Genomic DNA, 13,667 nt, shown 5'->3' with positions numbered 1-13,667 from the left:
TTTCTGTCATAACATTGATTTACCTTCTGATTTTTCAAGGCAAGCTATTGAAAATTTCGGAAAATTGGAGAAAGGAGTCTATGTAGTTGATTTGAGAGACTCATTTCATTATTGGACTCACCAAACCACTTACAGTGTTTCAGGTACAAAATGACTGTTTCTCGCTGAGAAAATGCCAAAAAGCGGATTTCTGTCATAACATTGATTTACCTTCTTATTTTTTAAGGCAAGCTATTGAAAACGTTAGAAAATTAGAGAAAGGTGTCTATGTAGTTGATTTGAGAGACTCATTTCATTATTGGACTCACCAAACCACTTACAGTGTTTCAGGTACAAAATGACTGTTTCTCGCTGAGAAAATGCCAAAAAGCGGATTTCTGTCATAACATTGATTTACCTTCTGATTTTTCAAGGCAAGCTATTGAAAATTTCGGAAAATTGGAGAAAGGAGTCTATGTAGTTGATTTGAGAGACTCATTTCATTATTGGACTCACCAAACCACTTACAGTGTTTCAGGTACAAAATGACTGTTTCTCGCTGAGAAAATGCCAAAAAGCGGATTTCTGTAATAACATTGATTTACCTTCTGATTTTTCAAGGCAAGCTATTGAAAATTTCGGAAAATTGGAGAAAGGAGTCTATGTAGTTGATTTGAGAGACTCATTTCATTATTGGACTCACCAAACCACTTACAGTGTTTCAGGTACAAAATGACGGTTTCTCGCTGAGAAAATGCCAAAAAGCGGATTTCTGTCATAACATTGATTTACCTTCTGATTTTTTAAGGCAAGCTATTGAAAACGTTAGAAAATTGGAGAAAGGAGTCTATGTAGTTGATTTGAGGGACTCATTTCATTATTGGACTCACCAAACCACTTACAGTGTTTCAGGTACAAAATGACTGTTTCTCGCTGAGAAAATGCCAAAAAGCGGATTTCTGTCATAACATTGATTTACCTTCTTATTTTTTAAGGCAAGCTATTGAAAACGTTAGAAAATTAGAGAAAGGTGTCTATGTAGTTGATTTGAGAGACTCATTTCATTATTGGACTCACCAAACCACTTACAGTGTTTCAGGTACAAAATGACTGTTTCTCGCTGAGAAAATGCCAAAAAGCGGATTTCTGTCATAACATTGATTTACCTTCTGATTTTTCAAGGCAAGCTATTGAAAATTTCGGAAAATTGGAGAAAGGAGTCTATGTAGTTGATTTGAGAGACTCATTTCATTATTGGACTCACCAAACCACTTACAGTGTTTCAGGTACAAAATGACTGTTTCTCGCTGAGAAAATGCCAAAAAGCGGATTTCTGTCATAACATTGATTTACCTTCTGATTTTTTAAGGCAAGCTATTGAAAACGTTAGAAAATTGGAGAAAGGAGTCTATGTAGTTGATTTGAGAGACTCATTTCATTATTGGACTCACCAAACCACTTACAGTGTTTCAGGTACAAAATGACTGTTTCTCGCTGAGAAAATGCCAAAAAGCGGATTTCTGTCATAACATTGATTTACCTTCTGATTTTTTAAGGCAAGCTATTGAAAACGTTGGAAAATTGGAGAAAGGTGTCTATGTAGTTGATTTGAGGGACTCATTTCATTATTGGACTCACCAAACCACTTACAGTGTTTCAGGTACAAAATGACTGTTTCTCGCTGAGAAAATGCCAAAAAGCGGATTTCTGTCATAACATTGATTTACCTTCTGATTTTTCAAGGCAAGCTATTGAAAATGTCGGAAAATTGGAGAAAGGAGTCTATGTAGTTGATTTGAGAGACTCATTCATTATTGGACTCACCAAACCACTTACAGTGTTTCAGGTACAAAATGACTTTTTCTCGCTGAGAAAATGCCAAAAAGCGGATTTCTGTCATAACATTGATTTACCTTCTGATTTTTCAAGGCAAGCTATTGAAAATGTCGGAAAATTGGAGAAAGGAGTCTATGTAGTTGATTTGAGCGACTCATTTCATTATTGGACTCACCAAACCACTTACAGTGTTTCAGGTACAAAATGACTGTTTCTCGCTGAGAAAATGCCAAAAAGCGGATTTCTGTCATAACATTGATTTACCTTCTGATTTTTCAAGGCAAGCTATTGAAAATGTCGGAAAATTGGAGAAAGGAGTCTATGTAGTTGATTTGAGAGACTCATTTCATTATTGGACTCACCAAACCACTTACAGTGTTTCAGGTACAAAATGACTGTTTCTCGCTGAGAAAAGGCCAAAAAGCGGATTTCTGTCATAACATTGATTTACCTTCTGATTTTTTAAGGCAAGCTATTGAAAACGTTAGAAAATTGGAGAAAGGTGTCTATGTAGTTGATTTGAGCGACTCCTTTCATTATTGGACTCACCAAACCACTTACAGTGTTTCAGGTACAAAATGACTGTTTCTCGCTGAGAAAATCCCAAAAAGCGGATTTCTGCCATAACATTGATTTACCTTCTGATTTTTCAAGGCAAGCTATTGAAAATGTCGGAAAATTGGAGAAAGGAGTCTATGTAGTTGATTTGAGAGACTCATTTCATTATTGGACTCACCAAACCACTTACAGTGTTTCAGGTACAAAATGACTGTTTCTCGCTGAGAAAATGCCAAAAAGCGGATTTCTGTCATAACATTGATTTACCTTCTGATTTTTTAAGGCAAGCTATTGAAAACGTTAGAAAATTGGAGATAGGTGTCTATGTAGTTGATTTGAGAGACTCATTTCATTATTGGACTCTCCAAACCGCTTACAGTGTTTCAGGTACAAAATGACTGTTTCTCGCTGAGAAAATGCCAAAAAGCGGATTTCTGTCATAACATTGATTTACCTTCTTATTTTTTAAGGCAAGCTATTGAAAACGTTAGAAAATTGGAGAAAGGTGTCTATGTAGTTGATTTGAGACACTCATTTCATTATTGGACTCACCAAACCACTTACAGTGTTTCAGGTACAAAATGACTGTTTCTCGCTGAGAAAATGCCAAAAAGCGGATTTCTGTCATAACATTGATTTACCTTCTGATTTTTCAAGGCAAGCTATTGAAAACGTCATAAAATTGGAGAAAGGAGTCTATGTAGTTGATTTGAGAGACTCATTTCATTATTGGACTCACCAAACCACTTACAGTGTTTCAGGTACAAAATGACTGTTTCTCGCTGAGAAAATGCCAAAAAGCGGATTTCTGTCATAACATTGATTTACCTTCTGATTTTTTAAGGCAAGCTATTGAAAACGTTAGAAAATTGGAGAAAGGAGTCTATGTAGTTGATTTGAGAGACTCATTTCATTATTGGACTCACCAAACCACTTACAGTGTTTCAGGTACAAAATGACTGTTTCTCGCTGAGAAAATGCCAAAAAGCGGATTTCTGTCATAACATTGATTTACCTTCTGATTTTTTAAGGCAAGCTATTGAAAACGTTGGAAAATTGGAGAAAGGTGTCTATGTAGTTGATTTGAGGGACTCATTTCATTATTGGACTCACCAAACCACTTACAGTGTTTCAGGTACAAAATGACTGTTTCTCGCTGAGAAAATGCCAAAAAGCGGATTTCTGTCATAACATTGATTTACCTTCTGATTTTTCAAGGCAAGCTATTGAAAATGTCAGAAAATTGGAGAAAGGAGTCTATGTAGTTGATTTGAGAGACTCATTTCATTATTGGACTCACCAAACCACTTACAGTGTTTCAGGTACAAAATGACTGTTTCTCGCTGAGAAAATGCCAAAAAGCGGATTTCTGTCATAACATTGATTTACCTTCTGATTTTTTAAGGCAAGCTATTGAAAACGTTAGAAAATTGGAGAAAGGAGTCTATGTAGTTGATTTGAGAGACTCATTTCATTATTGGACTCACCAAACCACTTACAGTGTTTCAGGTTCAAAATGACTGTTTCTCGCTGAGAAACTGCCAAAAAGCGGATTTCTGTAATAACATTGTTTCAAGTGTCTGAGAGAGCTTAGCAAAGGGCCTCGCATTGACCATTACTTCCTTAGAGGTAGGGCAAATCAGTCGAGTGAAGCCCAATGGCAGGATATTCACCACAGGGTATCAGAACCCCAGACGAAGCTCAATCAAGCACAGATCCATTTATGAACATCAGCCCAGAGCCCATCCAGCCACAGACAGCAGTAGAGCTGGACGAAAACCTCAAATCTTGTGGCCTAAATCCTGTCAGAAAAAGGAGTGGGAAACCACAGACACAGACCTCGTCCACCTTTTAGAAGGTCTGAAAGGGGGTGTGGAGAAAAAACTGGACAAGATCGGAGAGACCATTTATAGCTATGGAGCAGAGAGATTTGGTGTGAAACGTGAGAACTTGCAGACACAGAAGGAACCATCTGCTCATCTCAAGTCCAGGAGACAACAAGAGATTCAGAGACTCGTGAAAGAAAGGAGGTGCCTGAGGAAACAATGGAAGAAGGCCACGGAAGTGGAAAGGAAAGGCCTTGGGGCACTACAGGGCGACATCAAGCAGCGTCTGGCAGCACTGCGAAGAGCAGAATGCCTGAGAAGGCAACATAAGAAGAGAGAGCGAACGAGGACTGCCTTCTACAGAGATCCCTATAAATTTGTTAAGGACCTCTTTGTCAGGGAGAAATCTGGGACCCTCAAAGTACCCATAAGAGAACTGGAAGAACATCTTCGGAAGACCTACTCCGACAAACAGAGGCATGTGCCAGCCAGCATTCCGGAGGATATGCCACCCATCCAACCACCTGAGCACCAGATGGAAACAAGGCCCCCCACATGGAGCGAAGTTGAGAGCACAGTAAAACGGGCAAGAACAGCTTCAGCCCCGGGGCCCAACGGCATTCCATACAGGGTGTATAAGAACACGCCAGGCGTCTTGAAATACCTCTGGAAGCTTATGAAAGTGGCATGGGAAAAAGGAATGATACCAAAGGCATGGCGACGGGCAGGAGGGATCCTGATTCCCAAAGAGAAGAATTCCTCAACCATCGAGCAGTTTCGCCAGATCAGCCTTCTCAATGTGGAAGGAAAGATTTTCTTCAGTGTCGTGGCCCGTAGGCTCTCAGCATTCCTGCTGGCGAACAACTTTGTTGACACCTCAGTGCAAAAGGCAGGGATAAGTGGGTTCTCAGGTTGCTTGGAACACACAAATGTCATCTGGCACCAAGTACAGACGGCCAAGAAGGAGAAGAAAGACCTGCATGTGGTGTTTTTAGATCTTGCCAATGCCTTCGGGTCAGTGCCTCATGAGATCTTGTGGACAGCGTTCAACTTCTTTCAAGTGCCAGAGGGCATCACAAGTCTAGTCAAAGCCTACTTCCAGGATCGCCAATTCTGTGTTACAGCACAGGATAGTACAACTGCCTGGCAGCACCTTGAGATAGGCATTATGGCGGGCTGCACCATCTCGCCACTGGTGTTTACAATGGCAATGGAGCTACTTATTCGTGCATCACGATGGGTGGTTGGAGGAGAACGATTGAAGAGCGGGCTCCGTCTTCCCCCAATCAGGGCGTACATGGACGACATGACGACAATAACAACAACGGTCGCATGTACCAAACGTCTGCTGGAGAAACTCCGGGGAAACATCAAATGGGCACGAATGGAGATTAAACCCAGCAAATCCCGTAGCATCTCCATTGTCAAAGGTAAGCTCACCAATGCAACGTTCTATGTGGACGACCAGCCAATCCCAACAGTTCTGGAGAAGCCTATCAAAAGCCTTGGCCGATGGTATAGCGCAGAACTTAAAGACTCTGAGCAGGTGGAACAACTCAGGCAGGATACAATCAGCGGGCTCAAGCAGATTAACAACACTGCTCTCCCTGGAAAATTGAAGCTATGGTGCTTTCAGTTTGGGCTGCTACCTCGCCTCATGTGGCCAATTTCCATCTATGAGGTCACCTTATCTCATGTCAATCGGCTTGAGAGACTGGTGAATGCCCAAGTGAGGAAGTGGCTTGGACTGCCGAGATGCCTTTCCAGCATAGGCCTGTATGGCAATGGAGCGCTCTCCCTTCCAATCTCAAGCCTGGTGGAGGAGTACAAATGTGCCAAAACAAGGGTGGAAATGACTCTTACAGAATCCCGGGACCCATGCGTCAGAGATGCGGCTCCAAACCTGGCAACAGGGAGGAAATGGAAACCATCTGCAGCAGTAGCAGTGGCAAAGACCACCCTCAGACACCGGGATATAGTGGGACGAGTCCAACATGGCAGAGCGGTCTTGGCCTGGAAGCAACAACACCCGCTAGGCAAAAGGCTACTCCGTCTGAACGGCGACACATGGTGGTTGAGGAGGTGCGCAACCAGGAGGAGGCAGCCAGGTGTGCCAAGGCAGTCTCCCAAGCCCAGCAAGGACGCTGGATGAGGTGGGAGGGTGTGGAGAGGAGGAAAATCACGTGGAATGAGATGTGGAGCATGGAGGCTAATAGGCTCAGCTTCATCATCAGAGCCACTTATGATGTCCTGCCCTCTCCAACCAACCTACATCTCTGGTATGGAGAGGACCCAGCCTGCCTGCAGTGTGCAGCCCAAGCAACCCTCAAACACATCCTGGTGGGTTGCAAGACCAGCCTGACTCAAGGAAGATACACCTGGCGCCATAACCAAGTGTTGAAGGGCTTGGCTGCCGAACTTGAGGACAAGAGGGTCACCATCAACGCCATGCCTTTCAAAACCCAGACCACCCTCCCACGGAAGACAACATTCGTCCGACAAGGGGAGAAACGGAGAACCAAGCCATCACCTCCAAACTCAGGCCCACTGGACACAGCCCGGGATTGGGAAGTGCGGGTAGACCTCAGCCAGAGGCTCACTTTCCCGCCAGAAATCGCAGCAACCAACCTGCGCCCAGATTTGGTCCTCTGTTCCAAGTCCTGCCGGCGTGTCTTCATTGTGGAGCTGACTGTCCCGTGGGAGGATAACATCGACGAAGCATTCGAAAGAAAAAGGCTGCGTTATGCTAACCTAGCAGCTGATGCTGAGGCGCGGGGATGGAACGTAAAGGTGTGGCCAGTGGAGGTTGGCTGCCGAGGCTTTGTATCCAGGTCCACCACACGGCTCCTGAAGGAAGTTGGGATCAGAGGACAGGCCCAGCGGAAGGCAATAAAAGAACTTGCCAAAGCAGCCGAACGGAGCAGTCACTGGCTGTGGCTGAAACGGAGGGATGCAACATGGGCTGTTTGATGACCATGGGGTGCCACCATATGACACACACCCAGGTCTGATCAGCCTGTGGCAGGCCAACCTTGGAAGAGGGTGTATTGTGTTAAGAGGCCGAAACACCTGATGAAGACAAGGCACACAACTGATGACGTGTAGATTTGGTGGTGCCCCGCGATCTTGTCCAAACTCCACCCCACAGTCATGTCCGATAGGAGTTATCGTGCTGATATATTTTAGGGATATTAACAGCTAGTCCTATTAAGAATCCTACCTTCTGATTTTTTAAGGCAAGCTACTGAAAACGTCAGAAAATTGGAGAAAGGAGTCTATGTAGTTGATTTGAGCGACTCATTTCATTATTGGACTCACCAAACCACTTACAGTGTTTCAGGTACAAAATGACTGTTTCTCGCTGAGAAACTGCCAAAAAGCGGATTTCTGTCATAACATTGATTTACCTTCTGATTTTTTAAGGCAAGCTATGGAAAACGTCAGAAAATTGGAGAAAGGAGTCTATGTAGTTGATTTGAGAGACTCATTTCATTATTGGACTCACCAAACCACTTACAGTGTTTCAGGTACAAAATGACTGTTTCTCGCTGAGAAAATGGCAAAAAGCGGATTTCTGTCATAACATTGATTTACCTTCTGATTTTTTAAGGCAAGCTATTGAAAACGTTAGAAAATTGGAGAAAGGAGTCTATGTAGTTGATTTGAGAGACTCATTTCATTATTAGACTCACCAAACCACTTCAGGTACAAAATGACTGTTTCTCGCTGAGAAAATGCCAAAAAGCGGATTTCTGTCATAACATTGATTTACCTTCTGATTTTTTAAGGCAAGCTATTGAAAACGTTAGAAAATTGGGGAAAGGTGTCTATGTAGTTGATTTGAGAGACTCATTTCATTATTGGACTCACCAAACCACTTACAGTGTTTCAGGTACAAAATGACTGTTTCTCGCTCAGAAACTGCCAAAAAGCGGATTTCTGTCATAACATTGATTTACCTTCTGATTTTTTAAGGCAAGCTATTGAAAACGTCAGAAAATTGGAGAAAAGAGTCTATGTAGTTTGATTTGAGAGACTCATTTCATTATTGGACTCACCAAACCACTTACAGTGTTTCGGGTTCAAAATGACTGTTTCTCGCTGAGAAAATGCCAAAAAGCGGATTTCTGTCATAACATTGATTTACCTTCTGATTTTTTTAAGGCAAGCTATTGAAAACGTCAGAAAATTGGAGAAAGGAGTGTATGTAGTTGATTTGAGAGACTCATTTCATTATTGGACTCACCAAACCACTTACAGTGTTTCAGGTACAAAATGACCGTTTCTCGCTGAGAAAATGCCAAAAAGCGGATTTCTGTAATAACATTGTTTTACCTTCTGATTTTTTAAGGCAAGCTATTGAAAACGTTGGAAAATTGGAGAAAGGAGTCTATGTAGTTGATTTGAGAGACTCATTTCATTATTGGACTCACCAAACCACTTACAGTGTTTCAGGTACAAAATGACCGTTTCTCGCTGAGAAAATGCCAAAAAGCGGATTTCTGTAATAACATTGTTTTACCTTCTGATTTTTTAAGGCAAGCTATTGAAAACGTCAGAAAATTGGAGAAAGGAGTCTATGTAGTTGATTTGAGAGACTCATTTCATTATTGGACTCACCAAACCACTTACAGTGTTTCAGGTACAAAATGACCGTTTCTCGCTGAGAAAATGCCAAAAAGCGGATTTCTGTAATAACATTGTTTTACCTTCTGATTTTTTAAGGCAAGCTATTGAAAACGTCAGAAAATTGGAGAAAGGAGTCTATGTAGTTGATTTGAGGGACTCATTTCATTATTGGACTCACCAAACCACTTACAGTGTTTCAGGTACAAAATGACTGTTTCTCGCTGAGAAAATGCCAAAAAGCGGATTTCTGTAATAACATTGTTTTACCTTCTGAATTTTTAAGGCAAGCTATTGAAAACGTCAGAAAATTGGAGAAAGGAGTCTATGTAGTTGATTTGAGAGACTCATTTCATTAGTGGACTCACCAAACCACTTACAGTGTTTCAGGTACAAAATGACTGTTTCTCGCTGAGAAAATGCCAAAAAGCGGATTTCTGTCATAACATTGATTTACCTTCTGATTTTTTAAGGCAAGCTATTGAAAACGTTAGAAAATTGGAGAAAGGTGTCTATGTAGTTGATTTGAGAGACTCATTTCATTATTGGACTCACCAAACAACTTACAGTGTTTCAGGTACAAAATGACTGTTTCTCGCTGAGAAAATGCCAAAAAGCGGATTTCTGTAATAACATTGTTTTACCTTCTGATTTTTTAAGGCAAGCTATTGAAAACGTAAGAAAATTGGAGAAAGGTGTCTATGTATTTGATTTGAGAGACTCATTTCATTATTGGACTCACCAAACAACTTACAGTGTTTCAGGTACAAAATGACTGTTTCTCGCTGAGAAAATGCCAAAAAGCGGATTTCTGTCATAACATTGTTTTACCTTCTGATTTTTTAAGGCAAGCTATTGAAAACGTTAGAAAATTGGAGAAAGGAGTCTATGTAGTTGATTTGAGAGACTCATTTCATTATTGGACTCACCAAACCACTTACAGTGTTTCAGGTTCAAAATGACTGTTTCTCGCTGAGAAACTGCCAAAAAGCGGATTTCTGTAATAACATTGTTTCAAGTGTCTGAGAGAGCTTAGCAAGGGGCCTCGCATTGACCATTACTTCCTTAGAGGTAGGGCAAATCAGTCGAGTGAAGCCCAGTGGCAGGATATTCACCACAGTCCACAGGGTATCAGAACCCCAGACGAAGCTCAATCAAGCACAGATCCATTTATGAACATCAGCCCAGAGCCCATCCAGCCACAGACAGCAGTAGAGCGGAGGCTGACTGGACGAAAACCTCAAATCTTGTGGCCTAAATCCTGTCAGAAAAAGGAGTGGGAAACCACAGACACAGACCTCGTCCACCTTTTAGAAGGTCTGAAAGGGGGTGTGGAGAAAAAACTGGACAAGATCGGAGAGACCATTTATAGCTATGGAGCAGAGAGATTTGGTGTGAAACGTGAGAACTTGCAGACCCAGAAGGAACCATCTGCTCATCTCAATTCCAGGAGACAACAAGAGATTCAGAGACTCGTGAAAGAAAGGAGGTGCCTGAGGAAACAATGGAAGAAGGCCACGGAAGTGGAAAGGAAAGGCCTTGGGGCACTACAGGGCGACATCAAGCAGCGTCTGGCAGCACTGCGAAGAGCAGAATGCCTGAGAAGGCAACATAAGAAGAGAGAGCGAACGAGGACTGCCTTCTACTGAGATCCCTATAAATTTGTTAAGGACCTCTTGGTCAGGGAGAAATCTGGGACCCTCAAAGTACCCATAAGAGAACTGGAAGAACATCTTCGGAAGACCTACTCCGACAAACAGAGGCATGTGCCAACCAGCATTCCGGAGGATATGCCACCCATCCAACCACCTGAGCACCAGATGGAAACAAGGCCCCCCACATGGAGCGAAGTTGAGAGCACAGTAAAACGGGCAAGAACAGCTTCAGCCCCGGGGCCCAACGGCATTCCATACAGGGTGTATAAGAACACGCCAGGCGTCTTGAAATACCTCTGGAAGCTTATGAAAGTGGCATGGGAAAAAGGAATGATACCAAAGGCATGGCGACGGGCAGGAGGGATCCTGATTCCCAAAGAGAAGAATTCCTCAACCATCGAGCAGTTTCGCCAGATCAGCCTTCTCAATGTGGAAGGAAAGATTTTCTTCAGTGTCGTGGCCCGTAGGCTCTCAGCATTCCTGCTGGCGAACAACTTTGTTGACACCTCAGTGCAAAAGGCAGGGATAAGTGGGTTCTCAGGTTGCTTGGAACACACAAATGTCATCTGGCACCAAGTACAGACGGCCAAGAAGGAGAAGAAAGACCTGCATGTGGTGTTTTTAGATCTTGCCAATGCCTTCGGGTCAGTGCCTCATGAGATCTTGTGGACAGCGTTCAACTTCTTTCAAGTGCCAGAGGGAATCGCAAGTCTAGTCAAAGCCTACTACCAGGATCTCCAATTCTGTGTTACAGCACAGGATAGTACAACTGCCTGGCAGCACCTTGAGATAGGCATTATGGCGGGCTGCACCATCTCGCCACTGGTGTTTACAATGGCAATGGAGCTACTTATTCGTGCATCACGATGGGTGGTTGGAGGAGAACGATTGAAGAGCCGGCTCCATCTTCCCCCAATCAGGGCGTACATGGACGACATGACGACAATAACAACAACGGTCGCATGTACCAAACGTCTGCTGGAGAAACTCCGGGGAAACATCAAATGGGCACGAATGGAGATTAAACCCAGCAAATCCCGTAGCATCTCCATTGTCAAAGGTAAGCTCACCAATGCAAGGTTCTATGTGGACGACCAGCCAATCCGAACAGTTCTGGAGAAGCCTATCAAAAGCCTTGGCCGATGGTATAGCGCAGAACTTAAAGACTCTGAGCAGGTGGAACAACTCAGGCAGGATACAATCAGCGGCCTCAAGCAGATGAACAACACTGCTCCCCCTGGAAAATTGAAGCTATGGTGCTTTCAGTTTGGGCTGCTACCTCGCCTCATGTGGCCAATTTCCATCTATGAGGTCACCTTATCTCATGTCAATCGGCTTGAGAGACTGGTGAATGCCCAAGTGAGGAAGTGGCTTGGACTGCCGAGATGCCTTTCCAGCATAGGCCTGTATGGCAATGGAGCGCTCTCCCTTCCAATCTCAAGCCTGGTGGAGGAGTACAAATGTGCCAAAACAAGGGTGGAAATGACTCTTACAGAATCCCGGGACCCATGCGTCAGAGATGCGGCTCCAAACCTGGCAACAGGGAGGAAATGGAAACCATCTGCAGCAGTAGCAGTGGCAAAGACCACCCTCAGACACCGGGATATAGTGGGACGAGTCCAACATGGCAGAGGGGGTCTTGGCCTGGAAGCAACAACACCCGCTTGGCAAAAGGCTACTCCGTCTGAACGGCGACACATGGTGGTTGAGGAGGTGCGCAACCAGGAGGAGGCAGCCAGGTGTGCCAAGGCAGTCTCCCAAGCCCAGCAAGGACGCTGGATGAGGTGGGAGGGTGTGGAGAGGAGGAAAATCACGTGGAATGAGATGTGGAGCATGGAGGCTAATAGGCTCAGCTTCATCATCAGAGCCACTTATGATGTCCTGCCCTCTCCAACCAACCTACATCTCTGGTATGGAGAGGACCCAGCCTGCCTGCAGTGTGCAGCCCCAGCAACCCTCAAACACATCCTGGTGGGTTGCAAGACCAGCCTGACTCAAGGAAGATACACCTGGCGCCATAACCAAGTGTTGAAGTGCTTGGCTGCCGAACTTGAGGACAAGAGGGTCACCATCAACGCCATGCCTTTCAAAACCCAGACCACCCTCCCACGGAAGACAACATTCGTCCGACAAGGGGAGAAACGGAGAACCAAGCCATCACCTCCAAACTCAGGCCCACTGGACACAGCCCGGGATTGGGAAATGCGGGTAGACCTCAGCCAGAGGCTCACTTTCCCGCCAGAAATCGCAGCAACCAACCTGCGCCCAGATTTGGTCCTCTGGTCCAAGTCATGCCGGCGTGTCTTCATTGTGGAGCTGACTGTCCCGTGGGAGGATAACATCGACGAAGCATTCGAAAGAAAAAGGCTGCGTTATGCTAACCTAGCAGCTGATGCTGAGGCGCGGGGATGAAACGTAAAGGTGTGGCCAGTGGAGGTTGGCTGCCGAGGCTTTGTAGCCAGGTCCACCACACGGCTCCTGAAGGAAGTTGGGATCAGAGGACAGGCCCAGCGGAAGGCAATAAAAGAACTTGCCAAAGCAGCCGAACGGAGCAGTCACTGGCTGTGGCTGAAACGGAGGGATGCAACATGGGCTGTTTGATGACCACGGGGTGCCACCATATGACACACACCCAGGTCTGATCAGCCTGTGGCAGGCCAACCTTGGAAGAGGGTGTATTGTGTTAAGAGGCCGAAACACCTGATGAAGACAAGGCACACAACTGATGACGTGTAGATTTGGTGGTGCCCCGCGATCTTGTCCAAACTCCACCCCACAGTCATGTCCGATAGGAGTTATCGTGCTGATATATTTTAGGGATATTAACAGCTAGTCCTATTAAGAATCCTACCTTCTGATTTTTTAAGGCAAGCTATTGAAAACGTCAGAAAATTGGAGAAAGGAGTCTATGTAGTTGATTTGAGCGACTCATTTCATTATTGGACTCACCAAACCACTTACAGTGTTTCAGGTACAAAATGACTGTTTCTCGCTGAGAAACTGCCAAAAAGCGGATTTCTGTCATAACATTGATTTACCTTCTGATTTTTTAAGGCAAGCTATGGAAAACGTCAGAAAATTGGAGAAAGGAGTCTATGTAGTTTATTTGAGAGACTCATTTCAGTATTGGACTCACCAAACCACTTACAGTGTTTCAGGTACAAAATGACTGTTTCTCGCTGAGAAA

Source organism: Cololabis saira, unplaced genomic scaffold, assembly GCF_033807715.1.
Source record: "Cololabis saira isolate AMF1-May2022 unplaced genomic scaffold, fColSai1.1 scf027, whole genome shotgun sequence".
Lineage (NCBI taxonomy): Eukaryota > Metazoa > Chordata > Actinopteri > Beloniformes > Belonidae > Cololabis > Cololabis saira.
This window is presented reverse-complemented; position numbering follows the sequence as displayed.